At 44.8% G+C, this 27,951-nt stretch overlaps 1 protein-coding gene across 5 annotated transcripts in view; it reads right to left on the minus strand.

Annotated features, from left to right (window-relative positions):
• Positions 1 to 27,507, minus strand: part of LOC117890673 (zwei Ig domain protein zig-8) — a 68,043-nt gene extending 40,536 nt beyond the window's left edge. For all 5 annotated transcript variants that reach the window (XM_034795653.1, XM_034795650.1, XM_034795654.1 and 2 more), the window contains exon 1: positions 26,581 to 27,507. The gene's annotated coding sequence lies outside the window, so the exon portion shown is untranslated. The remainder of the gene's footprint in view (positions 1 to 26,580) is intronic.
• Between the last annotated feature and the right edge of the window lie 444 nt (positions 27,508 to 27,951).

The following is a 27,951-nucleotide window of genomic DNA, read 5'->3' on the forward strand; positions in this document are numbered from 1 at the left end:
AGCTCTCCTCTGCTCTCATCCGCCCCTCGACTTAGTTTGTCCATATGCTGCGGACACACACACATGCATAATTAATGGGGAGCTTGGCAGCTTTGTCTGATTATGAGCATATTGAGCTTTGTTTTGGCCATATTGTGTCGGCAACTGGAAAGAAGCGACCGCCTCTGGCATATGTTCTAGAGAAATTCAGCTTTATCCCTTTTAAGCCGCCTCGTCTGACATTTAAAACGCCTAATTAGCTGCGGGCTCTTCGACAGCGATCCTGTTTCTCTTCCTAATGAAATTATTGGAGCATGCCTCTCATTCATCTATCCTAGCCATATCGCCCATGACATGGAATGACCTCTTATTAAGTATGGCCAGCTGCAAACAAATTTAATTTATTCAAAATGAGGCACATTGTGGGCGTGAACTCGTGTGTCCCTACGCCTACCCCATCCACCACCCCTACCGTACCTAAGTAAAACTTTGACCCAAAGTATTCCAATCCCAATTCCATGCCCCCACCACAGCACTCAACTTGACTATTCCCATTTCCCGCCCGTACCCGTACCCGTATCCATGGCCATTTTCATGCATGGGCACACCTCAGAGTGGAGAGTTATTTAAAAAGGAGCAGCCGCATATCCTTGACCACTGGAAGTGGGCACGGTACGAGTGCCGGTATGGTATGCCCAATTTCATTTGAATTGTGCCGCCAGAGCCGCATTTTACGATGGCGATTATGCCATTTTGCCATTTTATTTTATTTATTTGTGTGGCCAGGCGAAAGGTCAGTGCTGAAGAGCATCGCTGGATCCCATCCCATAAATTAGTGCACTTCCGTTCCTGCAGGGCCTCGGCCTCGTGGGCGTCATGGGTAGGAGGTAGCGGCCACCTAATCCCCTCAAGTTTATTGAACTTTATGAGCTGGGATTACATGCCGCAACCAAGTGACAGACGACGGGGACCCTTGGCAATTTATGTGCCTACGTGTGACTGACAAGTTTATGTTTTCATTTTTCTGTATCTCATAAATTTGCGCCGATACTGGGAGATTTAAAAATGAGTGCCACTGAACTCGAGTATAAATTTCCTAGGCCGGGGTTCGTGACTCAAGCTGTGAGCCTCCAGTGTAGCCCGAGCCCAAGCCTGGGACTGAATTATGAGCTCAAGACTCGACTTGCCAGCGAAGGGTTTATTGAAATGAGAGGCAAATTAGAGCAAAAGTCCGTCCCCCGTCCAGACTCGTGCTATTTATAAGTTCGATGGGATGGATTCATCCATTTTTGCGGGTGGGGGTTTTGCTTTTCCTTTGAAAACGGATTGTAATGCCATTATGCACACATGGCTGCATCCTGGGTGGCACATCGAAATCGATTGCCACTATTTGAGTTTATTTTGGGGAGTCCAAACAATGCACGATGTTTACTTGGTGTTTCAGCCATCAACTGAATTAATGTTGGAATTAGTGAGGGTGCAACCGCTCTCGCAGGATGCCAGTAGTGAGTGGAGAGTGGAGACCGGAACAATCCCCTACGAGTTGTGTTTAAAAGTTTATTTTTATCTAAACATGCAGACGGACGAAAAAGAAGTGCCAGCACGGCCAGAGTGAAAATGGTTTGCACAAGCCAACAGCGAGTGTGTTTTTCATGGCCCTGGGTTTCCACTTCACTTTTGCCTCCTTTACTTTACTTTACGTTGCTTTACTTTACTTAACTTAACTTCAGTTTTCGTTTCGTCTCGCTTCGTTCCAGTGGGGTTTTTTGTACAGCAAAAACCCTTTCAGCGCTGAGCCTTTAAAGCGAATTGAATTTGCCGAACATGTTGTTTTTGCGCTTCCTGCCGTGCACTTTGCCAGCATTTATCGTTGCCGCTGTCCGCTCTTGCGGGTCTTTTCCCCCTTTCAGTCTCCCTCTGGCTGCTTTGCTCATTGTGCCGGAATGACCAATTTTTGTGATTTTCAATTAAGTTAACTGTGAGAGTAGCTGCCTCTCGCCTCTCGCCGGATCACTGGTATGTTTGTAGCAGTTTAAACAGCTGCCGGCTGCACTTGCTCTCGCAATCACAATCACAGCTCTGGTTCTGGCTTCAGCTAACGCTCCAGCTGGAGCTACAGATGCAACGTTTCTTTGCGGCTAGCCAGGGCGCTCGGTACCATTAGCTGGGAAATTTATCTACATGCTCTTGACAGGTGGCCAGTGCAACGGCTCCGGCAGGGTAGGGTAGGGAAGGGAAGGGCAGCACAGCTTGATTTAGTTGGGTTGAGCGGGGCTGCCACACTAAATTGGACCGCCACTTGATGTGGCAGTCAGCCTTCCACATGGACATGGCCATGAAGGGACAGACACATTGCCCCCGGGCAATTGTGCGCTCGTGCTTCTGCAGCTTCTTCTCCTTCTGGTGAGAGACTGATGCGATGCGATGCTGTGTGGTCTGCTAAGTGCTTGCTGCTAAATTGGCTAAAATTCAATAAGTTAATGGTAGCCCCTTTCCATTCCCACGTCCCGCACTTTGACAGCTGCAAGCTGTCGACATTGCTCGTTGCACCCAATTTCATTTTGCATGTGCAAAATGTTTACTTTCGGTAGCTGCCATCAGCTCTGATTACATTAGGCATTAAAGCAGGGAATGGGCAGGGAAGGGACGGAATGGAATGGACATGGACGAACATGTTGGCCAAGACAGTCAGGTTGGGGCAATAATTTTGGGTGCTCCCTCCGCTCGTAAAACAAAAAAGAATCAGGAAAATCGTTCCACTTCATTTGCCACAATCGCCGGCAAATAAAATAGACTTCCAATGCCATTTGTCCCTGTCAGCTCACAATTTACGATTGACAAACGATGTGCGGAATGAAGCAAAGAAAGTACAGAGCGAGGACGGGGACGTGGATAAGGACTGGCCAGGACCCACTGCCAGCTGCAGCAGAACCAATGAACAAATGAAAAATCCTGCCCACTCGTCGTCACCCTCTCAGAAATAATACAAATTATGGGTGAATTCGAAGGGCGAGCAGCTCTCACTCGCTTTTCTGTTCCTCAGGTATTCATCGTCAGCGTGCGTTAACACACGGTCGTTCAGGGATGTCGATGTCAAATGGTAGACACAGACTCGTGGATGGATGTGAATGTGGATGCGGATGCGGATGAGAGGGTGGGAGACAAACCCTTTTAAGATGTCAGGTTGAGTTTTTTCTTGGCTCCAGATGTGTCTAATGAATGCTGACGCTGATTCAAGAGGAAGGGCCGCCCGACCATGGGTGAGCAATGCATGGGACATGCTGCATTCTTTCCTCCGCTCCGTGCTTGTTTTCATACTCAATTAGCATTGATTAATACTGACCGTAATATCATTAAATCGCCTTCTGATATGACCCCACAGCGGCCCCAGCAACAGCACCGTATCGAAGATTCGGTGCCACTCTCTGGACTTTCGACCACGCCCACAGCCCAAGGCATTGACATAACTTCATTACCGCTTGGGAGGCCCCTTTGCAGTTGATGTATGTAGATACATACGTGCAGAGTTCAACGTGAGCCTGATACTATGTATGTACTTAATGGCCGTGGCCAGACCCTTTGGGGAACTCCACTCTGACCCTGCCTCTTTAGATTATGTATTCAGGGGCATAGCGCAACTTAAATCTTGAAAAATGATGCGGTTTAATTGTTTGTTCTTTTAGTCTGGATCGAGCTCATTAAATATTCAAGCACAACCCGGATTAGCGAGTGGCAAATCGATAAATCGTACATTTTCCATTTTGTTTCATTTTCTTTTGCTTAACTATAATCCTGTAGTGAATGTATACCGTATAAGTCAATATACATAGGGACCAATTCATAGAGCATAAAACCATTTTTTCACCGTCCCATTATTACGTATACTCAAGTAATAACTTCAAATCAAAAGAAAACAAAATACATTCATCGGGCCTCCGTTTTTTCTATGAATTATTTGAGCCATTGTGTCCGACACCTCAGCGTTCGCCCAGATTAATGCGTATTACAATGCATACATGTAGAAGGCAAAAAGTTAGTATTCCAGCTGAAGTCCCACTCCCACCTGTCATAGCCATAGCCATGGAAATGTGCATGGGTGTGGGTGCGGGTGTGGGCGTGGGTGTGGGGATGCGGATGCTCCCTTAGTTTTATTTGATGGCCCTGCCACGTGTGTGTGCCGGGGCTGTGCCGTTAAATGTGATATAATAACGTCGACCTGGCTGCATATTTGCTCTTGTTAGCTGTCAAAATAATTGACATAAAGTGGCATGTGTCTTCGGCGTTGTTATTTACGAGCTATACACGCATAAGCGGGCAGCCCGAACAAAGGAGAGGAGCCCCACGCACAACGTTGGCGGGGGTGCCCACAACTATAAATAAATGCCAAAGGTGCTGACGGGCCCCCCACCAGAAGATGGAGAGGGGAGGGAACAACCTGGCTTCATTTCTCATCCGCATCAGCATCCTCGTGGCAGGCCCCGTCGTGCACAGAATTCATTTAGCCTGTTTGGAGTGGCGGCCAGGAGCACTCGAACTGGAAGTTCGTTGCTCCTACTTTTCAGATGAAGCCTGCATAGTAAAGCCGAGCAGGACTAATTTATCAGATATTTGACCAATTTCACTAGAACCTGCTTTAATTTCGTGCCTCACTGGCCTCCTCCGAACGATGTCCCAATCATGCCACCACCCAGTTAACTCAGGCACGAAAATGAATTCCATATACATAAACTCACTCGCACTAGTATATTATTCACCGGGTGGCTGGCTAAAATATTTATTAATGAAATTGCTCGGCGCTGTTAAATATTTAGCTGTCGAGCATAAACAGCTCCCCAAAATATGTCCAAGTATTTCCGAGTTACACCGCTGCTGTCTCCAAGTGTTTCCCTGATCCGTGACGGGCGTGGCAGCAAAGCTGAAAATATGCACGGTTCTCTGTCATCGGCAATTTCGAGTTCATCAAAAATTTAGCAGGAACTTAGCAGCAGCAGCACCATCTCCGGCACCAGCACAGAGATGTCAAAAATGCTTGAAGCAAAGTTTGTTAATGGGCATAAATGTGGCAACAGACGCTGGAACGACTGAAGAATGAACTTTAATACTCAAACACTATACGAGGATTCATATACTCGTACTCGCACGAATTTGCAGGTATGTTCATATGTGTATACATACATACATATATACATACATACAAATACATATACATACATACATACATACATACATATGTATGTATGTACAAGGAGATGTCTGAGTGCGTGTGTGCTATCAACATTGCTTCTGCTGGTGCCTGGTCCTTCTAAGAGGTCTCGGTCTCGGTCTCCCAACGCCGTGTCGAGGCTTTTGGGGGCCTGCGAGCATTATTAATAAGTATGTACAGCCAGCGCTGCGCTGCGTATACGTGACATTTGCGGAAATTTGATTGAAAAATATCGAACATACTTTTCGCCACTTTCTTGGGGCGCGGCAGCATAACATTTCCATTTGATGCGAAAGAAAATATGAGTTGATATGCCAATTTCTGCCGACGACGACTGGGGAAGGAGAGGAAATCATCTGGCCAAAAAAACAGGATTGAAAAGGCTCGTAATGCTCGTGTGGTTCCTCTTTCCAGGCTCCACGAAGCCACTCTCGCCATCCGTATAACGCTCTCTCTGTCTTTCTCTCTCTCTCTCTTGCACGACGCTGTATTAAGCAGTATGTCATCGATATGCGTATCCGTGTGTGCTAGTGCGTATGTAACATTACGTGTCTCCATCAAAAGGGTAAACTGAGCAGCGACCTTCGGCATGCCACCTTCCCAGATACGCGTACATCCGCCTGTCAGAGCCGCCAGAACCACCAGAGCCGCCAGAGGAGTGGTTTTGCTGGACAGCCGGAGGCCCATCGTCTGCAGCCGCGCTGACAGTTCACAGATTTGCAGCAGTAGTTGAGTTGACATTGATTCATCAAAAATTAATCGAATTCCCTGTTTGCGGCTCTGTGTCAAACTGTCAACTGTCATGAAGGGCCGCGTTCGCGTTCGCGCTCTCTCTCTCTGGCTCTTGGTGTGCATATAGTACTGGTATCTGGCTTTGGCCTCACACACGTTCCGCACATTCCATAATCTGCTTAAAACAACAATGCGTAATAGCATCGACGGCCACCGAAATCCGTCAGAGGCGAACAAGAGAGCACTCCGCTGGTTGCTGCTTGGTGGTTGATTGTTTGTCATATCCTCTCCTATGCTGCACGCATTATTTTGTGGCTTGGCCAACTCAAAGACCACATAATTGGAATTCAAGACGCTTTAGCAAATTGAGAACCCGATGCCTGAGGCCTGCTTCTGTTCCACTCTGAATGATTCACAATGTGCAATTAGTTGCAGAAGACACAAAGTGATTTGCCACGCTCCCTTTTCCATTGTCATTGTCATTGTCATTACCCTTGTCTCTGATTGTGCTTTTCTTCTGCCTTTGCCTTTGGCTTTGTCGGAAAGTGACAGCTGGCATTGTGACAGTAGCTTTTATTTTATGCCAAGTTTAAATGCGGCTATATAAATTCACTTTCATCAGGCTCTGATCTGGCCCACCCCAAGCCCGGCCTCTGTGGCCTGTTCTTGTGCACTTGCCTCTGGCTCTGGGCCAGCTCTGACAACATGGAGAGCCTTTGCAGCTGTGCAATCTGCCATTCATCATTTTAGATCCCACATGAGGGCTGGTTGGCTGCAATTTGTTGCACATCGCCGCCACGATTCCAACCTATCTGATGCTTTTCCAATGGAATTTATCTAGTAATAATCCCCTCAGCCTTAAACATCCATCCGCTTGCAGAACACTCGAAATAATTGTACATGGCCAAGTAAATGAGATATTCGCAAGCTTTTTGACAGGACCTCTCTGTCCTGCGCTTTATCGTTCAGTAATTGGTAAATTGCCAACATTTCCCTTGCCGAACACATGACATGACGCATGTGAGTAGGCGTCGCCTGGTGTACTCAAACATTTTCCTGACGTACTCGTAAATCTACCAAACACCTTTCAGCAGGAGTGAGCTTTGGCCGCAAACGAGTTGGATAAGTCCAAGGGTGCTTTACAGGTCAGATTTGCCGGATGCTAAACTTTCGACCAGCCTAGAAATCGGAGACCCCGAAAGAGGCCCCAACCCAAAATTCGGCACCAACCTCAGGCCCCGTCCATTCTACCAAATGACCCATCCTTTGTTCGTGTCAATAAATGAAGCGTGATTGATTACGTGAAAAAGTTTTGGGGAAAACTCTCGTGTTTATGACAGCGACAGCGGGGGTTGGATGAACTAACGTTGGGGGGGCTAGTGATGGCAGAAACAACAGATTCTCGCACAACAGCCCTGGGGCTGCCCTGGAGTCCACCAGTGGACGTGGACAGGTGTGCGCTCCGGGTTGTTCGTGGGGCATTTGTTAGTGTTTATTGTTTGAATTTCGTGTATCTTTGTTCAGCTGGCGCTCCCTGTTGTGCCCTCTCCATTCCCTGGCACAACAGCAATGCCCTTCCAGCACTCCCCCTTGTCCCCACACGACTGCTGGAAAAATATTTTGTCAGCCATTTTTATGCAAATGAAATAAATTTTGCATAAACAATCAAACATCAACAGAGATTTATGACTTGTTGAAACTTTAGCATAATTTCATAAATATTTAAACATTTTCACATTGTGCTGCTGCAGAAATTCAACCAAAATTATGCACAAGTCCGAGAAGCACGCCAGCCCAACGAAAAAGGATGATTATGTGCAAATATTTACGCTTATTAAGTCCTGGGCGGAGTTCCGGCCTGCCCCAATTGGATCGGCCATTGGCTGTCCCGGCAGGCAAATCACAATACTCATAATCGCAGTGAGCAACGGTAGTTCCTCCTGTCTCAACAAGGTCTAGGCTTACTCCTTTCCAGGAATGATGACAATATGAGAATATAAGAAATTGTCATTTAAAATTGTCGGAGCGTCGTATACAATATACGAATATTGTTAAGCATTAAAAAGCCAGTTGTCAAACAATGCAGTTCCATCTATTCAATGTGTTCTACAACTCCGACACATATTTCAAGCGTTGTAGCCTGGTGAGACCTCTCTATTAACCGAATTGCTGGACACCCCGCCGCAAAGCCGCGTTAAATGCATATTTTTATACCCGGTACTCGAAGAGTAAATAGGGTCCGTCCGTCCGTCCGTCTGTCCGTCTTGTTTGTCGGCTAGTTCTCAGAGAACTAGAGACTTCTCAGAGATTTCTCTATAAGAGCTAGAGCCAACAAATGTTGCAGACTGCTGTATGCTCACACTGAAACCAGTGTATTTAAAAAATTAGCCCCGCCCCCGCGGAGGAAAACTAAAAACGCCATTCCGTAGGGAATGACCATATCTATCAGATCACCAAATTGGGGCATTATTATGGCCACAATGAAGAAATTAATTTGCAGTGGCTAAACCCACCCCGTCCCGCAGCTTATATTTGTGTTTTGCACAATTTCTCATTCACACTCTGCTTCGCGCAGTGCCGCGTCGCTGCCTCTGACACGTCTCTGACTCTGCCGCGTCTCTGCCCTGACTCTACAGTGTGATGCTCTAGGGGAGGGTGGCGAGCTAAAGGAGCGTGTTGGCGTGAGTAGTGTTGTTGATGTAGATGACAGATGAAGAAAAAATGAAAAATTTCAAAAATAACCGCTTAGGTGCAGATGTAGTACTGAGTGCCGGGTATAAAAGTTGTGACCCGTAAGAAGCGTCTCACACGTCCCTTCTCGTTTTGATCACACAATGCGAATTAATAATGCATTCCACTCCGTGCACGGGATAACATCAGGTCGGAGCCAATTGCCATTGCCGTGCACGCTCGCACGAGTACGAGTATAGCCTGGTGGTGGAATGGCTTTGCATAGGATTGCATTTATATAGCTACTCGAGTGGGTGTGTGCATGTGCCCAGACTCCCCAGGACTCTCCTGCCTGTGACAGTCACTTCAATTAATGAGGGCTCGGCTAATTACAGGACGGGGCAAACATGCGGAATTAGCAACGGCATGCAATAATTCAATTGCACGGCCGAGGGAACGGCGCTTTGAGCCTGACATATTTGCACCAGCAAGGCCCCGCATTAGGACACGCCATGCGCAAGGAACAACAACAGTACCATACACAATTATACGGGAGAGAGAGAGAGAGAAAGTGGCAGTGGCAGGGACACACTTTGAGTCGACTTCAAATGGCGATAAGGGCCATGAAAGTTCCCATCAAGCGGCCGATGTTGGTCCGCTTATCGGCTGCGCTTTATCGTACCTAACATTTCAAGTTAATTTATTTCGCTACTTTGATCTCACAAGGACCACCACAAAGAAGGAGCAGGAGAGTAAATAAGGGATATATATAAACATATGTATATCGAGAATGAAAGACAGAGAGAGAGAGAGAGAGAGTGTGTAAGGCTATACAACTTTTCATATAAATTTAACATTTTGAGCGACAACATGCCAGGACAACCAGGACGGCAAAATTTATCTTCTCAATAAATTGCGCAACTTGTGATTCAAAATATTTTCGAAAAGAGCCGTCTGTCTCTCTGTCTATCTGACAGGCTGGGCAAAACCTCAAAGCAAATTTTTTGCGGACCAAGCCAAGGAAACTGAAGAGCCAATAAGTTACCATAAGTTTTCCACGAGTTTTCTGTTCTCGCTCTGCTCTGTTTGTATGCGAAGAGAAGCCGTAACGGCCAAGTGTTTACAAATAAGCAAAGCATACCGTATCGTGGGGTATCTGGGTGGCAGTGGCGGCCCAGAGCTTAGCCTCATGACAAGTGATTACACGACCGATGTTGTTGATGTCGGGCATGTCCATGGCAACAGGGATAGCAGCCAAAGTTGCTCCAGCAACCGGGAAGCCAAAATCGCGTTCCATTACTGTCGCTGACAGTCATCAGCAATGCAGGCGGCTCAACCCAGACGAGACCATTCCAGTCCTACCCGAACCAGTACAGTTAGCATAGTTCAGTTCAGAGCCAGCAGGAATCGTTGAAATACAAAGGCAACATTTTCCACGCGTCATTGTGATAAGCGGTGGAAGTAAGTACAACATTTTTGGCAACGATACCAAATAAACTGAAAACCAAAACCCAACTAAAACCAGGAACTACTCAATCTCTGGTAATCGTGGCGCTCGAATTTAAAAAATGTTGTGTGGATTACAGGACGAATGCACACCTATTAATTGTATTATCTTTTAGTTTTGGACTCAATTAAATAGCCTGTGCGGAGAATTATATGGTTATACCAAATATTGCTATAAATAGAAAGAAGTAACTGCCTTTTTGCAGTTGACAGGCCGCGACTTTGTATTATTGGAAAGCGCATAAAATGCTTTCCAAGTCCCCATTAAAGTCTCTCTTACGCTATGTGAACTCACTAATTTCCCATTTACACTTTTACGAGTGCTGTTGCCTCCCTTCTCGGTGATGGTGATGGCGATGGCGATGGTGTGGCTGGCTGCAAAGAATTTCATGCCCTTCTCCGCGAAATTGTTTGCACAGCTTAACGACATCTCTCCAAGTGTGTGTGCGTGCACTTGTTCCTGCATGTGAGTGTGTGTGTTTGTGAGTGTCTTTCCCATTGGCAGCCATTGCTCTGCTTATGGTACAAATACAAATAAGAACCGCTCGTTGGAGACCTCCTTCTGACGCTCCTCACTGCCGCCCTTTGGCATTGCGCTTTGTTGCTTTTGAGATTTTATAGCTTGCATTTGTTTCACGCTCACTCGACGTCGACGGCATTGACACACATATAGTCAACATTTTTGTTGCACCCCCAGAACAGCAAAACAGATACTCTCACAGGCGCACTGTAAACTAGTGCTGTTGATGTGTACGCAATTTACGAGGCGCTGTAAATGAAATTTTGTTTGTTCGTTTGTCGACATTTTGAGCTTTCGATGTTTTCGATTCTGTTGCCTCAATGCTGGTTATAGTCGCACTCCATTTAGTTCAGAATCTTGTTTTGCTATTGCCAAAAATAAATGAAAAGAAAATCTGGCCTCATGCACTTTTATGGTCTCAGCAAATTATAACGAAAGATAAAATCGCTTCACTCCGAAAGAATGTTGCAAGAAATCAAAGAATTCAGCTCTGTTTGCACTCTCTTACATTTGAATTTTTATACATACATATGTACATACATAAGTACATACATACGTACATAACTGTGTTCATTTTAATGTGTTCCTTCTTGCCTTGCTCCTTCCGGAGTGTTATAACATTTTTTATGCCGCATCCTGGCAGCACTCAAATATGACAATATGCGCAGCCAGTTGAAATGAAAACGAAAAGTCATGAATAAATTTATTTATTGAATGCCTCTTCCTGTGGATGCTTACATGTGTGCGCATGTGGTGCCTCACAGTCTCTTTAGAGGGATTTAATTTATCGCTGCACGTCTTCACATCGGCCATGGGGCGTCATTTGCCATCCGTTTTAGTGCCGACGACTCGTCGCATCGGATGCCGCTCAGCATCGCAGCATAATTGATGCCCCTGCCATCCGTTGGGGAGGCGCGCGCTGCATGTCAATGCGGGGCTTGATGTATGCCTCAGAGCACGGTAATACAGACAAGGCTGACGCTCATCAGCGGCAAGGGCATGGTATGTTCCGTCCGCCCCAAAGGTCGCTTTTGGCGCTTAATTCAGGCGAAGAACTTGAGGCACTTTAACTCGCGAGCAGCGGGGAAAATTTAATTAGAGCAGCGAAAGTCTCAGCTGCTGCTCGCTCGGCCTTGTCACTGTCAACCGCAAAGATGTTGATAAATTAAGTGTGTCTGCCAGGTAGAAGCCAGTGCCGGGATTGAGTCCGGAGCCTACAATTGCCATGACAACTAGTCCCGAACAGACCAAACCAAACCAGAACATCGTCCGTAGCCTCTGTCACCTGGTGTGTTTACTTTGACTTTTTTGCAGCCAGAGACAGCTCCGTAACAGCGGGCGCAGAATGGCTTTTGGAGTGTGATCGGGGTTACCTAGAAATATCGGCACATCGCAAGAATACGAGTAATTATCGTGGAACTTTTGCAAATATTTCAAAAAAATACAGTATTAATTTAACCGTTAAGCGCACAATTAATTATAAATGTGCGCCACGTCAAATATGCAAATGGATGGCAGCGTGGCTCGATGACAGAAATTAAGCATCGTAAAAATCGCGTGCGGTGGGAAGACTTAACGGGAAGACCCTAGCCACTCTCTTTCTCTCTCCACGAATAACTGAACGATGCGTGCGCGTGTCAAAATGAACGAAATAACGATATACTCGTACTCTCGAGACCTGTCCCTAGAATTAGAACTGGGTTGGCTGTTGCTGTCCTACTTAGTCCCCTCTCCTCACGCACATAGTTGATATCGGTCTGCGGATTTGAGGGAGTATACAACCCAAAAATTCATCAAAGGAATTCGTGGCAATCCACCTTAAAGAGGAGAAGAATTATATCCTGTGGAGACACCTTGGGTATTCTTTATATGCCTCCAAACCAGGTTCAAATTTCCAATTGCCTTTCAGAAGCTGCGTTAGGGCCCACACGTGCAAACAGGAAGGCGACTCAGTATCCTCCGGCTACGACTCAAGCTTTGTAGGTACAAAGGCATGTTCAATGGCAAAACGGAAAATTCCCAATCACAAAAAACACTTTCAAAAAGCCCAACGAGTCCAAAAAGCGCGTGGATCATTTTGGTGAACAATTTAAATGGACCTGTTGGAGGAGCTTGTGTGGTTGTTTTTCATCGAGTATTCTCTGCTTTTTATGTTTCTCACTGGAATTTAGTTTATCACTGTCAAACACATGCAGGCAAAAGGTAAAAACTAGATACAACAGAAGCCAAGTTCAACAGTCACGTGTCTGGGTGTGCATTAAGCATTTAAATCTCACCCAAAAAATGGACAACAAATCCCAGTTCACTTATATTTTGAACGGAGATAAAACAAACACATAAATAATACTTTATTGCTCGATTTTGTGTTAACTTCAGCAGTTGCAGCAGCATGAAAAAAATGGCCATCATCTGTTTGACTCTCTCCTATGTAACCCACTGTTCGAGTATATAGGATTTTCGCACAAAGTGCTTAATAAGCAGCGCAGCTGTCAACGGTTTGCTATCAATTCCTTTCTTTGCGCTGCCCACAAAATGTCGGCCATCAAAAGTTATGGTGCCGTGCCCGAGCGCTATCAATTTCTAGTTCAGTGATCTCTTTAGCCGGAAGTGTTGAACGCAATTGACAAAATGGCAGACTCTGTAAAAATGAAAATGGCCAACAAGTAAAGCGCAGCTGGGGCATTCCAAATGGTTCCAGGTACGAATTTATTTGTCGCTGCAGGCGGCCAGCAAATTAATTTTGAGGGTCCAGCCGTCTACCCGACTGTCAAGGGTCTTGATGGCACGGATGATGGCTGCTGTTATCTTGAACGCAATTTTCGCCTGCCAGCCAGTCCTGGCCTCCATGATGTGCCGCAAGTTGCAGCTGCTGCCCAAGTTTCTGACAATAATCAAAACACAAACAGCAGCACCGAAATGGAGGAAGTGGCAACTGGCAAGTGGAGAGCTTTCCAGCTTGCTCGGGGCTGTGTGGCACATTCCCCTCCTCACACTAATTGCTTTCAATTTAATGAAAATTTTAATAGAAAAGCGCTTTGGCAGAAATAGTCGTCGCCTTGGCAAGTTCTACTTCTACTCCACTCCATTCTCTTCCTGCGCGTTCCTTCCATTCCTTGGGCTTGACCCTTAAGCTGTCGCCATGGCGTGCATAAAATAAATAAAGGACCCAGCCGTATAGCGAGCGAGCCCGAAAATTGCGCCAAAACAATTTTCACTTAATATTGTGCCAGGGAATTTATTCGGGACAAACATACGCACAAACAAGCACACACAGCCGGTTTTATAATCAAAAGTTTACATATTCGGGCATGCCAAAGTGCATTTCATTTAAGTTTCGTATTTGCATTTTGTGCAGAAAACTTCTGCATGGCTCAAGACTGGCAGCAGTAACGACAGACAGCAGCAAGGACAACTGCAATTGTCAGCCGGTTCCCACCTATATCTCCTTTTTTGCCAATTCTACTTAGGGCTGGGAGGATTTCACGGCTGGCACTTGCACGGCACGGCTTGCAAAAGTCGTGGCAGCTTGTCTGCGCTCCACCATGTCTCTGACTCCTTTCCGATTGAATTTTATAAGCCAGTTTGCATTGCATACTGCTGGGCTAAACATAGATATCCTCCTTGCTATCAGACTAATCTGGAACTAATGAAGACACAATATCAAAAGTAGCACCTTTGTGCTCAGATGGCAATTCTTTCAGCTTGATAATGGCACAGCCGAAAATGTCTGCCATATTTCTTGGTCACGACTTGGCCGCCAGCAGTTTGCGCATCGATGAAGCCAATAAACAATGATGAATCACTTATAAATTGTTGCCATATTTTTGGATCCATGCCCACCTAGCAGAAATATGTACTTATTGCCTTCGGACGGGGAACCACCCACTGAAGCCGAGTGGAGTGGAAATTGAAATTGATTACGCTGCTACTGGCGAAGCTGTTGACTTGACGCCGCTTAAATGCTGCCTAGTAAGAGTTCCTTTCCTCATTCCGCAGCGACTGTGGTTGTTTATTCACGAACATTAACAAAATAAATGACATGCAAATAAAAAGGCAAATGCGAGCGAGAACACAAAGCGACGTAGACGGCGAAAAAGTTTTGAATAGACAAATTATTGTGATGCCAGAAGATGTGGTATGGGGGATTGGTTTGGGTATTGGGCGTTTGTCGATCCGTTAAATGCAATTTATTACACATTTTCCGAAACGGAGAGCTGGTCAGAGATAAAGAACGGGGACATTTTTAATTTTGGCTTCCAATGAGTCCCTGATTCTTGCCGCATTTCACATTGATTAGGTTTGTCGGAAGAAAAATTATATTGATTAGGGACAAACTGATTAATCGCCGCTTGACAACTCGGGCCAGCTGACTAATTAAGCCAAATTGCCTGCAAATCGAAATTTTATTAAATTGGGCTCTCCCTTTACTTTGTTTGTACTCTTGTTCTCCCCCCTGCACACTGCCATAAACTGGTAATGTTCCCGGTTCATGGGAAAGAATTGCAAATGAGGCATCAATGTGAGGACCTTTTGAATGTTTTGCCAGTCACAGTGAAAATTTGGCAACTTTAAAAGGGTTCCCAGGGAGGGTGACGGTGGTAAAGGTGCTGTTGCTCCTGTCGGTGGTTGAGGTGGAGGTAGAGATGGAGAGATGGTGGCTTCACTTTGCCACTGTCGTTTGGCATTTGGCTTTGTGGCGAGAGTGTTGAGAGCACTGCCACACTGCCGTTGACAGCAGCGTGATATCGCTCTTGTTGTTGCTGGTGGCCCAGGCATTTCCCAAATTTTATAATAATTATAATTTTGTGTGTATTTGCATATTTGCCTCTGCCGAAGGTTGAAGCCTGGAGCAAGCAGAAAGGGGTTGGGTTGTGTGGTTCCTGACTGTGGCAGCTGTGAGCTTAACATGGCCAAAGTTCTGCCTGGACAAAGTTGCGGGATTTACGAAATGTTTGAGGCATGCTGCATACCTAGTAACAGGTAATGATAACGCTTTCAAGAGCGTCGAACTTAGCCCCTCCCCGCCAAAGAGCTGCCCTTTGCGAGGTTCCTTTTCGTGGTTCCTTTGTACCGAGACCTGAGTTCAACAATTTCAACGCAAATGGCAAGGCACGCTCGACAAGCCCAATAATTGTGAACAGGCCAAGTTTAGCGCAGTTTGTGCAACATTAATTTATGCTCCATTTTTCCCCGCATACACATTCGCCAAGTCGGCGATTGTGCCGCTGCCAGCGATAATGCGAGGTCGCATTAGTTGCAGGAACTGATTTCAATGCCAGGGTCGACGAGCTGCAACATTGAACTCAGGACTTAAGTAAATATGTATTAGTTTAATATCGCAACCCAGCTGACTGCATTCCGGACAGAGCACTTTCGCCGAATTGCATTTAACTAGTGAATGTGCATCATTGGGTTAAGCACAATCGAGGAATCAGCATTTTCTGATACAGAATCCTTAGAAAGAGATTCGGCATGATTTCGTCTTGGCAGATGATGTTCATTGTGATTACACTACTCGACAAAATCGAATGAGTCACTGCAAATGAGTTTCTTCATTTTGGCTATAATAATGATCCGATCATAATTCGTGGATCTGATAGATACGGACATTCTCTATGGAACAGCGTTTTTAATTTTCTTTAATCTTCAGAATTGTGGATTTGAGAGATATTCGCTCTTTGTTGGGGGCGCTCATAAAGACGGACAAATAGAAAGACATACGGACAGACGGACAGAAAGATGGAAGAACAGACAGAAATGGTCTCCTTCTGTGCGGTACGCACGTTGCTCCTGCATTATTGAGCATTGATACGTTTTTCTTGCATCTTTCTGTTTGGGCACAAATGTAGCTCTTAATACTTTGTCACTGCAATTGACATTTTGTCAAATGACAATACAATAAGAATCCTCCCTTGATTCCCTATCCGTACATCCTATCCAACACACACACAGGGAATAGTAGGACAGAAATTGGAACTCAGTCTAGTGTGTGTGGGTGTGATTGTATCTTGAAAGCAGCTTTTAATGTTGCGTAATAAATTGAAAAGTAAGCAAGCGTATAAACCACACCCAGACACAGACCCATGCCCATGCAAGCAACATTGTAAGCAATAGCTACGACTATGAGTTCGAATGTTGGTATGGCTATGGCTATGGCACTGGTGAGGGGATACTATCACTTTCAGGCAGTCATAAAAGTGAACTTTACAATACAAGCGCGGGTGTTTTTGCTGCTGCAATCCAATACCAAATACAGATACTTATTGAGAACACAATCGTGCAGGGACTCGCAGCGGCTGGGATTGAGAAATTCCTCCGCTTTGTTTCGTACCACGTTGAGATTTGTGCTACCTTCGTTGGGGGAAATGTCAATAGCTCAATGCCGGATACTCGTATTCTCAGTGCTTTCATTCAATTTTCAACATCCTAACGATTGTTAGTTGGCATCCCCTAAGCCCCACCCCGGCCCAGTACTCGCTCCTTTCCGACCATATTTAATGTCACGTATTTGATCAGAAAATTAAGGATCAAAAAGGCATTTGTGTAAGCAACTGAAAATGTTGTGATTTATTGGTGCACAGCCGGTTTTGCAGGGCTTGGCCCTACTCGGAAAAGCGCTCCAGGACCAAGCTGGGCAGAAGGGATTTGTAGGGACTCTGCCACTGCCATTGCCACTGCCATAGTCACATACTGATGATGTACGAGACCGACCGAACAGCTGCCAGGCCAGAGCTTCCACTCTGGCTCAGCGTCAGCCTTAGTGCCAGCCTGAGTCTGTTTAGTTTTAAATTGGGACGTGTACAATTTAATTTAATCTTTGGATTTTCCTTCCATGCATGATGCCGTTTTCTCTCTCTGCATTTCTTGCTGTGTCTCTCGGCTCCTTCCAGAATGGGCGACACATAAATTTTGCACACGACTGGCGCAGAACAAAGCGGATGCCAGGAAAATATGGAGAATCTTTTCATTTTCCAGGTTTCCTTTGTGTGTTAGATTATTGTATTTCATTTCATTTTATATAGCGCTGTAGATGTTTAGAGGCTCCTTTGTTTGCATACAAACGGAGTTCTGTTTTCTCAATTATCTGAATTACCTCGGTTGACAGTGTCGTCCTCGACAGACACTTGTGTGCAAGCAAGCCGAAAGATGACAAATCACTTAACAGCAGGTAAATATGTTTGCCAATGACAAGGGTTATCGCTTTGAGATTGGAAACTCGATATGAGTCGGCGACCACGAATAAGAGTGTAATTGCAATAGCAAAAGTGCCAATGAATATTTCAAATATTAATTAAATTTACTGAATCCGCATGCGATCAAATCTGTGAGTGCCAGTCCCTCCCTGGTCTAAATTATCCAGTCCAGGCGCACTTTAAGCCATTTCAGAAAATAGAAGGAGAGTCAATTTAATTTGCTGTGAGCCATTTACCTTCCATGGCACGTAAACCAATTCGAAATGAGCAACTGACGGATACATTTAATACAATTTCCACGTGTCCAAGCACTGTGTGTGTGTATGCGAGTGTGTATGTGCGGACTGCTCGATGAAAACGATAGCACAACATACATAATTATGTACTTCGTTCATCGTGAGGTGAGGCCATATTGCTGATGATTCTTGCACATTGCTGCAATTATTGCCTGTTTATGCTAATTGAAAATCAATGACAACAGCCAATGCGATATCGTTTTCCCACAGTATATCTTTATTTCAATTATTTAACTCATGTTAATTTCAATTGCCAGACTATTTACTTTTACATCGCCCGCGAAATTTACATTGCAAATTAAATACAGCTTCAGATGCTAATGACGATGCTGCTGCAGTGGCCACAGCGTCAATCTGTAGACACCCAATTTTGTGTGGCTAGATACCAACACTCCAGAAAGTTCGAAAAGCCCCTAAAAAACAACCGCCACTGGTGGCCGTATGTTGCAAGGTTATATTTTGATTTAATTCAACAACAACTCCGCGGAAATTTCCACTCTGACCACACCACAGGGATGGTACGGCGTATTAATAAATACAAAACAAACAAGGGGCGTATACTTAATCTGCGTCCAAATAGCCATGGCCACAGTCACAGTCATAGGCGTAGGCGCAGCCTAGTCCATGGCCATCGCCAGAGGTTATTTTTGCTCTTTATGTCAAATGAAGCGTGCAAATGCCACAACGCCCTGAAAGCCCCAACATTAAATGCGCAGCCACCAAAAACATGCGCTGCGGGGCTATTGCCAACAACGGCACAGGAGAAGGGGAAGAAGGCGGGGAACTTTTTCTCTGTGTAAATGGAAGTTGAATGGCTGTTTCTGTGTATATGTATGTATTTGTGCGAGTGTTATGAGTGTGTCGACCGTAACAAGTGACCAAAGATGAGAAAAGAGACGAGACAAGCATCGCTTGTTGATAAAGTCATCAGCCCGCAATCGATAAACCAAATAAAGCGGCAAAAAAATACTCGCTCCAATAATATAATGTACACCGAGAAAAAAATAGATATTATTTAATGTTGCTGACCACTAAATTAAATTAAATATATATTTTGCATTTTAAAGAAATGCCAAAGCTACACATTGCAATAGACTAAGATTAATTTTTAATTTACATTTCCCTATCGATTCCCACAAGTGATATATGTACATACATACATACATACATATATGTTTTTTTAGTGTACTCTTTTCTTAATGGTCAGACAGGATTCCGTTGTGTGTTTTTATTTTTGGTCTCCGGCATCGGCTACTCTACAGTTTCCGTCTCATTTACTCGGCCTGTGGTAAATGTGAAATTTATTTATTTCCTTATTTACATATATCCCAAGCAGCTTTAATTAATTAGAAGCACGTGACGTCATTTTTAATTCTAATTGAATTCCGTTTCAGTGGCTGTTTTATTTAACACGAAGAGAAGGGAGGGAAGCACCATCAAAGTTTATGACGCGCAAAAATATAACAAAGCAATAAATTAATTTGTGCGCAATATTTAAAAACATATACGCGACAATCCATAAAATGCAGAGCAATAAATTATGAATAGCCATTAATGCAAATCAACAATGCTGCCACATACAAACACGCACACAAATCCTTGTATTACTTGTCTGAGTGCTAGTGTAGATGTTGCACGCAGCAGGGAGCGGCATGGCTTGGATGGATGTCGAGCGAATGAGTGCTCATAATCGAATTAGTTGCACCAAAGCACAAAATTAATTTCCGCTCTGCATGCCGCAAGCCGCAAAACATAATTGGTTATGAGGAGGCAAAGGAGGATTCAGTGCGCCGAAAAGGGTACCACACTTGGGTGCCACCAATCCCTGGCCAAAGCTCTGTTCCAGTTCATAAAACCTGACCATGGGACGCAGCAATGGCATTCGAACGATATGATAAAGTGAAGGCATAAACGGATAATGGCATAGGCAAGCCGCATGCGAATGCGGCCATTCGGTCTGCAAATATGGTTTAGATGGCCATTCAGCAGGGCCAACGAGCCGCTTCGCCTTTAGATAAAAAACGATTGCTCTGATACGAGCTATGGTATGTTTACGTGTATGTATCGACGCATTTGTCGAAAACAATGCCATGATCTGTTCTCTGTACTTGCACTTTAAGAGAGAGACACACTAAAAATTGGGCGCACAAAAAATCAATTCTCTAGCATTTGCGGCAGGCCTTTGTTTGAGCTGGAATTGAAAGCAAGTCAATCCCACAACGCCCGGTTCTGTCTGTAGATTATGTGGCAGCTTTTTGGGCCTAAAAGCTTTGGAATGCCTTGCGTATTCCCTTCCTCCACAACATCTTTATTCCATACATAGTCAGCCCTCCTGCCATATTTTCCAACTTTAGTAGCGTTGGGGCTGGGACATTCAATGCTGCACGAGAAATTCCTTTACCTATCAAGTATAACTGCAGGAAGGGGGAGCAGTCACTGCCATATTTGGGGCCGATGTGTTGATGAATTCTGCCCAGTCCCAGTACCGTACCCCCCGGGCATATAGCAAATATTGGCTGTGTTTTCGTTGGCTGGGGCTCCGACTTAATGTCCAAGTCCCCTACGACCAGCCAGCCATATGGAATATTTCTAAAGTCTTTGTGTGTGTGGTGATATAATCGGCTGGCTATACCCTGCAGCTGGCAGACTGACTGCCAATACACTTTAATATCCACCAGGCAGCAGTTAAAACTTTCGGTACCGGAGTGTCTTTCGAGCTTGGCCCAATCCCACAGGCCCCAAAGTGCTATTACTGAAATTGAAGACATCTATAAGTTGCCTTCGCCCATTGACGGTGCATGCATACCAATAGACACACTCACACACTGGCACTACAGCACACCCCCAGACACCACCCCATTCATGTGTGCGGCGACGGCAACGCTTTTATGGTAATGAGCTCGCATTACAAGCAGCAGCAGCAAAGGAAAAAGCCAAGAAAATATTTTGACACGACGCTCACATTTGATAGTGGATGGCGAGACGAATCTCTGGCACGCACCCGCAGCATCCAGAGGCTTATCACATGACAGTGAATATAGAGAAGAACAGCTCTCTCCTTGCGATGCCATCACAACATCATTCCAGCCGAAAGCATTCGCATCCTTTGGCATTAAAGTCAGTGCAGGCGTGCAAACTGTTTATTTCCGTAATTTCACTTGAGAGTTCCTTGGCTGCCAAATTGCTGAAAGAGCGCTGCAGACATCCATTTCTTCAGCTACAGTTTTTCCTGGCGTCAAGTGTCCTTTCGTTCCTCTACAATCTCGCACATTTCATTTGCTCGATGTTCCTTTTGTTCTCCGTTTTTAAGTCTTCATGTCGTGTGCTCATTTGCCCCTGTCATTGTTTGTCGGCCCTTTACGTTTTTTATTTCTGTTGTGCCTCCTCGACCCAGCAACTTGATCTTCGGTCCCCACAAGGACCTTGAACTCGTTAACGAGTTGCCACGCAACAAAGAGCACCTAACATGCACCAGGGAGGACCAGTAACATCGCGATATGTGAATAATCCACTTCTGCTAGTGCTTCCCATAACATTGTGAAATGATTTACTCGGAAACTTTAATTGAATTCAGGCAAGGCTTTAAATCCATCAAAACTAACTTGTTAATTCAATGATGGATGCATGGCAGTGCCGGGACATGCTCCATAAATTTCAATTCCAAATTCAAATGCTGAATTTTTGCCATAATGAGTTTTGATGTTTATTCTGTGTATATTTGTATGCAAAACAGCTCCATAAAAATCAATCTACGAGTAAAAAATCAGGAATGCACGAGCAGCCAACAAAGTCAAAAATTAAAGCCAGCAACGAAACGAAGAGGAGAATGTACGATAATGTACGAGTATATCTGGCTATTATTTGTTTGCGCTTGGTCAGTCGGAATAATAAATTGTGGGAACGTATTCCCTGTTCCGTTCGTGAGCTCGTCTCTTCATACATAAATAGTCCAGAGCGCTGGCGTACAGCAAGACGCCACGTTTTTGTATGCAAAGTGTGCGCCGAGAGCAAAGGAAATAATTGTCGATGGAGAAAGGAATTGACAATAAAAATATTCACAAAGAACCAGCGAAGGGAAAACAAAATACAAAACACAAAAGCTCAAAGAATACTCGCTACATTCAGTGGGAAAGGGAAAAGGACTTAAGACAATATTTTTGGCTTTGCCTTGGAACATTTCTTAGTGGATTGGCAACATTTTAGTTGTCTCTGTAGTTTTTCTTTGCCCCTTGTTTTTCCGACGACCCGACAGAATGGCTTCAATAAAAATACTAAGTCAACGAGGGTCGAAATGAAACACAAGGATACCAAACACACAGAAAAAGAGCTTTCCCACACATACAGTACTGCACAGGGCACACAGGGTAATTCTTAGTTAACGAGCAACCAAAACGTATTCACGCTTTGGGTAAATCCCCATGGGATCTACAACACGGACGAAGGCCGTCCGAGACCAGGAACTGATTCACGTTCAGCTATCTTATGCTCTCTTTCTGTCTTTTTCTGAACACCCCTCACACAGACGTAAATGAGAGGTAGCTGGCTGGTGTGTGTGTGCTTAGGACCAAATGCAGCGCCTCTCTATGGCCATACTATTAGAGACCTAATTGCGGGCTATTACTTGCTGCTTGGCTAATAAAATCGTTAGAGATATTTGCGCATTTTAACTAATGATTTTCTGCTTAGGCCTAAGTACACATAGCAACAACAAAATTTAAGTGTCGAGCCAAGTTGCCTATGCCATCCGGTGCGTAAATTACACATACGCCCCAGACCAGGCTGCCAAAGCAGACAGACCCGACATCTCGTTAGCAGACCGCCTGACACAGTTGTTAATAATTCATTCAGGGCTAATATAATGTTTGTATTCAAGGTAGAACAACACATGACACAGAAACACACAAATCAGAGGACAGGGGACACAGGATAGAGAACACAAGGCACGCTCTCACTATAATTAGCTGATACATTCAATAATTTAGCTCCGAGTATGGGGCAGAACGAAACGGACAATGAAACTCTGGGTGTAGGCTGGACAGCTGATGGCTACAAACAGGTGGGGCCCGGGCCATCCATCATTATTGATTGCTGCCTACCAGACCTTGTGTTCTTTTCCAGTCAGCAATTAGATGAGAGCCTGAGCCTCCTTCGTCTTGGTCGGATTGGTTATGCAAAGTCCTCACTACGGGCATAGTCTGTTAAGCGCTGACAAAGCGATATTATTCAGATATTGACAGCGTTACACTTTATTGCGCCTTAGAAATGCTTTCTATGTAAAATGGAGTGTAATCTGATTTCCAGCTATAAAGCATGCGATGCGCTGCTTAAGCCACTGGTTTGATTGACTTCCCGAGTGGCCAGACTTGATTATTTCTCAAACAATTCGCTGCACAATTGCAAACTTTTGCTCTTTGTCCGACAGTGGAAAACGAAATGGGGAAAATCTCAGAGTGCAACTTCCAATCAAATGGAATGCACAAAAGTCTGCCACCCGATATGAGCGGGTATATGGAAGGAGCAGAACAATGCGGGCGGCACACAATGGCACGCAGATAAACGAGAGAAGTAGCCATGGCCGAGCAAAAGTCACAAAAATAAATGGAAATTAAAAGTTGGCAACGTTTGAGGCCCTGTTTGAGGCGGTCATGAATAGGAAATCGAACGGCCAGCAGCGCCTCAAATTATGATAAGCCATCCTCCAATGGAATAAAATATTAAATGGCTCGTGTTGGAGTTTCATGCCAAATGCAATCCAGATCCCAAACGCTCCGAAAAATGTAAGCATCTGGTGTGGGTCATGAGCGTCATGCCAGACGCGACATGGTTAACATGACATCATTCTACCACAAACAGAGAACAGAAAATCGTCTGAGGAGTCTAATGAATAAAAATGAATTTAAAATCAAGACAAAGACTCTCTCGCCGGAGACACTATAAAATAGACATGGCAGAATGACGAGAGGAGCAGCAGAACGTAGAACCAGCAGGCTGCCAGCCAGTCTACGCACTGATCCAGTGGCCCGAGTCGGCAGCCGGCCAAGTAGAGGAGCTTATAACTAAATGGCAAACTTACATGTCGTCCAACGGGGCATGCTCCCATTTCTGTTTTTGTTCCATCTCCGAGTTGTAATCCTTTATTTAAATATTGTTTGTTTTTTATTTGCCTTTGCTATTATGCCTGGGGATATTTTGCATAAATAACTAGAGGAAAAACTGAGAGTCTAGAGTAGAAAGTCAAGCAAAAAGCTGGCATCATATTCCCTACACTCACACATCCACATATGCATACATACATTTTTACCACTCATATGCACACAATCAAATCAAATCTAGAAACAAGACAACACAAGATGTCGGAATAACAATCTACACAGTAAAAATACATTCTGCCTTGTTTTCATCCACTTTTTGGTTGTGCTCCAATTTAAATATTTGCCCTGGCATGTTTATCGAGACAAGTTGACTTGTCGACTTCACCCTGGCTCCAAAACGGGGCGTATGATAAATATACCAGAGCATTACGCACTCGACCCATGCCCGAAACACTCATTAAACCTCGCACCAAGTGTCAGAATGGAGGTCATAAAATATGCCCACATCCAGGTTAGGCCGACTTTGCTTGGACAAGGCCAGCACCAGGAGCAGGAACTGGAACAGGACACGCACTCGCAGACAGGCGAGGAGGCTTTGAATGTCTGGCCCCCGAGGTGACAAAATGCTTCTGCGCCTGTTGCTGGATTTCTCGATGACAGTGGCCCAACATTGATATAGGACAGCCACGCCCCATGCATCCAAACACCTGGGCATCCTGTCCTTTGTCCCGTATTTGTTTGTGTGTGTGTGTTTATGCTTGCGCCGTCTAATATCAAATTCACATTAAATTTGACATCGAAGCGGAAATACATTTAATTGCTTTCTGCGTGGCTTTCCGACCAGGGTCGTCATCCCCTGTCATCCCCGTCCTCCGCCAAGTACGCGTCTACGCACCTATTCTCCAAGCTGCCCCACAAACAAACCCATAGCAGTGGGTTTGCCGCCGGCTGTCGCACGTAGCCGCGACAACGACTTTTCCCATTAGCACCGCGTCTCCCCGGAATTGCCTGTGTGTACACAAATATCTCGCTTTTCTTGACAATTTTCATATGTTTTCATTTTGTCATTTCATTAGTACAGACCCCCGACTGTCAAATCAGCATGTGCGTATGTGTCACATAATCTTCGCAGAGAGGGTTCGGGATCCTTCGGCTTGTTTCTTTAGGGCAGGATCTGTCGAAACCGCCACGGGCGTCGCCACATAGAATAATTAAGCAGAAGGATAAACGTTGACGATTTTGATTAACTCGGAGAAATGTAATTACGGGTAACCCTTATCATGTAAGGCTACACTAGCCTTTAAATGCATTTCAAGCTTCGACAGAGATCTACGGACTATTTAAATTGGGCATATACAATTTCTCAGAATATGAATATCGAGAATAGCTCTAATTACAATTAATACTTTGAGCGGGCGAGAATCTCGTTTAACATGAAATAACTGCGTTCAGTAAGTGCACTTAACATCAAAAATGATTTTAAAATAATTTTTAATTGAAATTTAAATTTACATTCTAAGAGGACAGTTTTCATTTTTATATGTCCTCTTGGCACAAGCCATGGTGCTGAGCGTTAAAACTCTCATCTGGCTGCCACAACCGAACCGAACAAACGTCAGTGGTTCAAATGCTAGTAATGATAATTATATAACAGCATATCCAGCAGCCTGCTTAGGATTTTCGGACTCAACAACCGATAAAGATAACTGAAATAAGATTGCCAAGTAACCAAAAGAGAGGAAATTTAATAATTGTCTGCAAAAAAGACAGATCTTAAATAAAGTTAAATAAAATATATATGTCCTCTTAGAATGTAAATTTAAATTTAAATATATTTCAAAATCCCTTTCATTTAAGAGATTAGATTCATAGATAACCCGAACGCTACTTTCAAAGTGAGAAGAGTGACATTATTTTAATAAAAATATGTTAAATACATATGTATGTATGTATGTATGTTAACAATACCTTGCATTTTATGTACATATATGTATATTATTTTTAGCAGTCCATTCAGAGCAACAGGCGAGATATCCATTAGATAATGGGATAATTCGATGCAAAAAACCTTTATTTTACACCTTTAAGTCTCGGTCCTCCCTCTGATCTCTACTCTCACCCAAAACCCTTATATATACATATGTGGATTTACACATTTACCTATCGACAACAATGATGTGTTCTTAAGCTAATAAACAAAACATAAATGCGTAGACTGTTTGTGTCTGGGGCAGAGGAAAAGTTCTCTGCTGCCGCTGGCCATAAACCAAAGCCAACAACTTCCAGATCGCACATAAATAATCCAAGACAAAAGAGCCAGAAGGCGTTGGTCAAATAAGTTGAGGTAAAAGTGGAAGTGAAAGTCACATAAGGCACGTGTCATACTCACATGTGAGAGGCGGCAAACGGGGGGACGCTGGCCTGCCACGCGCGACTTTCCTTTGCTGGTGACACCTGAGCTTATCGGTCATGCATGCAAGTCCGCTCTCAGATCCAACTCACCGACACACCTGGCAGTGAATGCTTTGCTATACTATGCTATCCTATGCAGTACAGTTCAGTGCGATGCGATGCGATGCTATGCAATACGATTTGGGTCAAAGTACTAACAAAACAACAATGCAGCCGCACATTTCACAGTTGTCGCAGTTAACGTTGCCGCTACCGCTGCCGCTGCCACTGCATTTGCCTCCACCTCTGCGTTTGCTTTTGCCCCTGCCACTCGGTTCTCTGGCGCTTCTGTTTCCGTTTCCGCTTTCACTTTTTGTCACTGCTGACTTTTCAGCTGCATCACAGAGTTGCGCTGACAATGTGTCGAGCAGTGGAGCACTGGAGCAGGACAGGTCGCACACACACACGCACATACATATACACAAAGTCGACGGCCAGCTGCCTGCTCACATGGAGGCGTTGGCAAATTTTCCGCCTTGTGGCTTTCTTGCACTGTCACACACACAGAGCGAAATTCACGCGCACAGATGCGTTCTCAAGGATATACAACGATGTACGGACACGAAACGAAACGAAACGCATACGGCGGCACTGTAGGCCGGTCTTGAACTTGATACGCTGCTATTTCTTTGGAACTTCCTACTACTACTTTGCTTCAAAAAATTCAAAACGCACTTTGCGCCGGCAGCGCTTAACCTCGTCCTCTTCTCACACCGCTCCGGACTTGTTATTGTTGTGTTAAAAGGCTTCCTTTTGTTTTTTCCTTTAGTGTTCTGGTTTTTGCTGTTGCTTCTACTGCCTTTTGTATGCACATCCGTGTGGCAGAGGGGCGATGCTGTCGCTTCCGCAGCGTGCACAGCTTTCAACGAGTATACGAAGTGAACTGAAAGGACAACGACGACGATGACGACCCCCGTGAGGCAGGCCAGGCAGGAATCCAGTTTCGGGCCAGCGCCAAGCATGCGCTGTTCCGCGGTGAGCGAAAGCTTCGCGAAAGCTTTTAGGTCAGTTCCACGAACCCGTTCGCCTTCGTTTTCGTTTTCACTTCGCGATGCAACTACCACTGACAGCTGTTGGGCCTCACTTCCAGCGCGCAGACTGTTTAAGAGAGTCGTTCCAAAGGCTCATTGTATCTCTTTGGCTCTCTTCGGCTTGGCGGCATTCAAATTCACTTAGCTAAAAGATGCCCGAATTGTGTCACATTTCTAAGTGGAATTTACTTTGCTAATGTCACGTGCCTTTGGCTGTGGCTCTGGTTCTGGCTCCCTCTACCTTTGCCTCTTCCTTTGCTTTTGCCTTTGACACTGCC

Source organism: Drosophila subobscura, chromosome E, assembly GCF_008121235.1.
Source record: "Drosophila subobscura isolate 14011-0131.10 chromosome E, UCBerk_Dsub_1.0, whole genome shotgun sequence".
Lineage (NCBI taxonomy): Eukaryota > Metazoa > Arthropoda > Insecta > Diptera > Drosophilidae > Drosophila > Drosophila subobscura.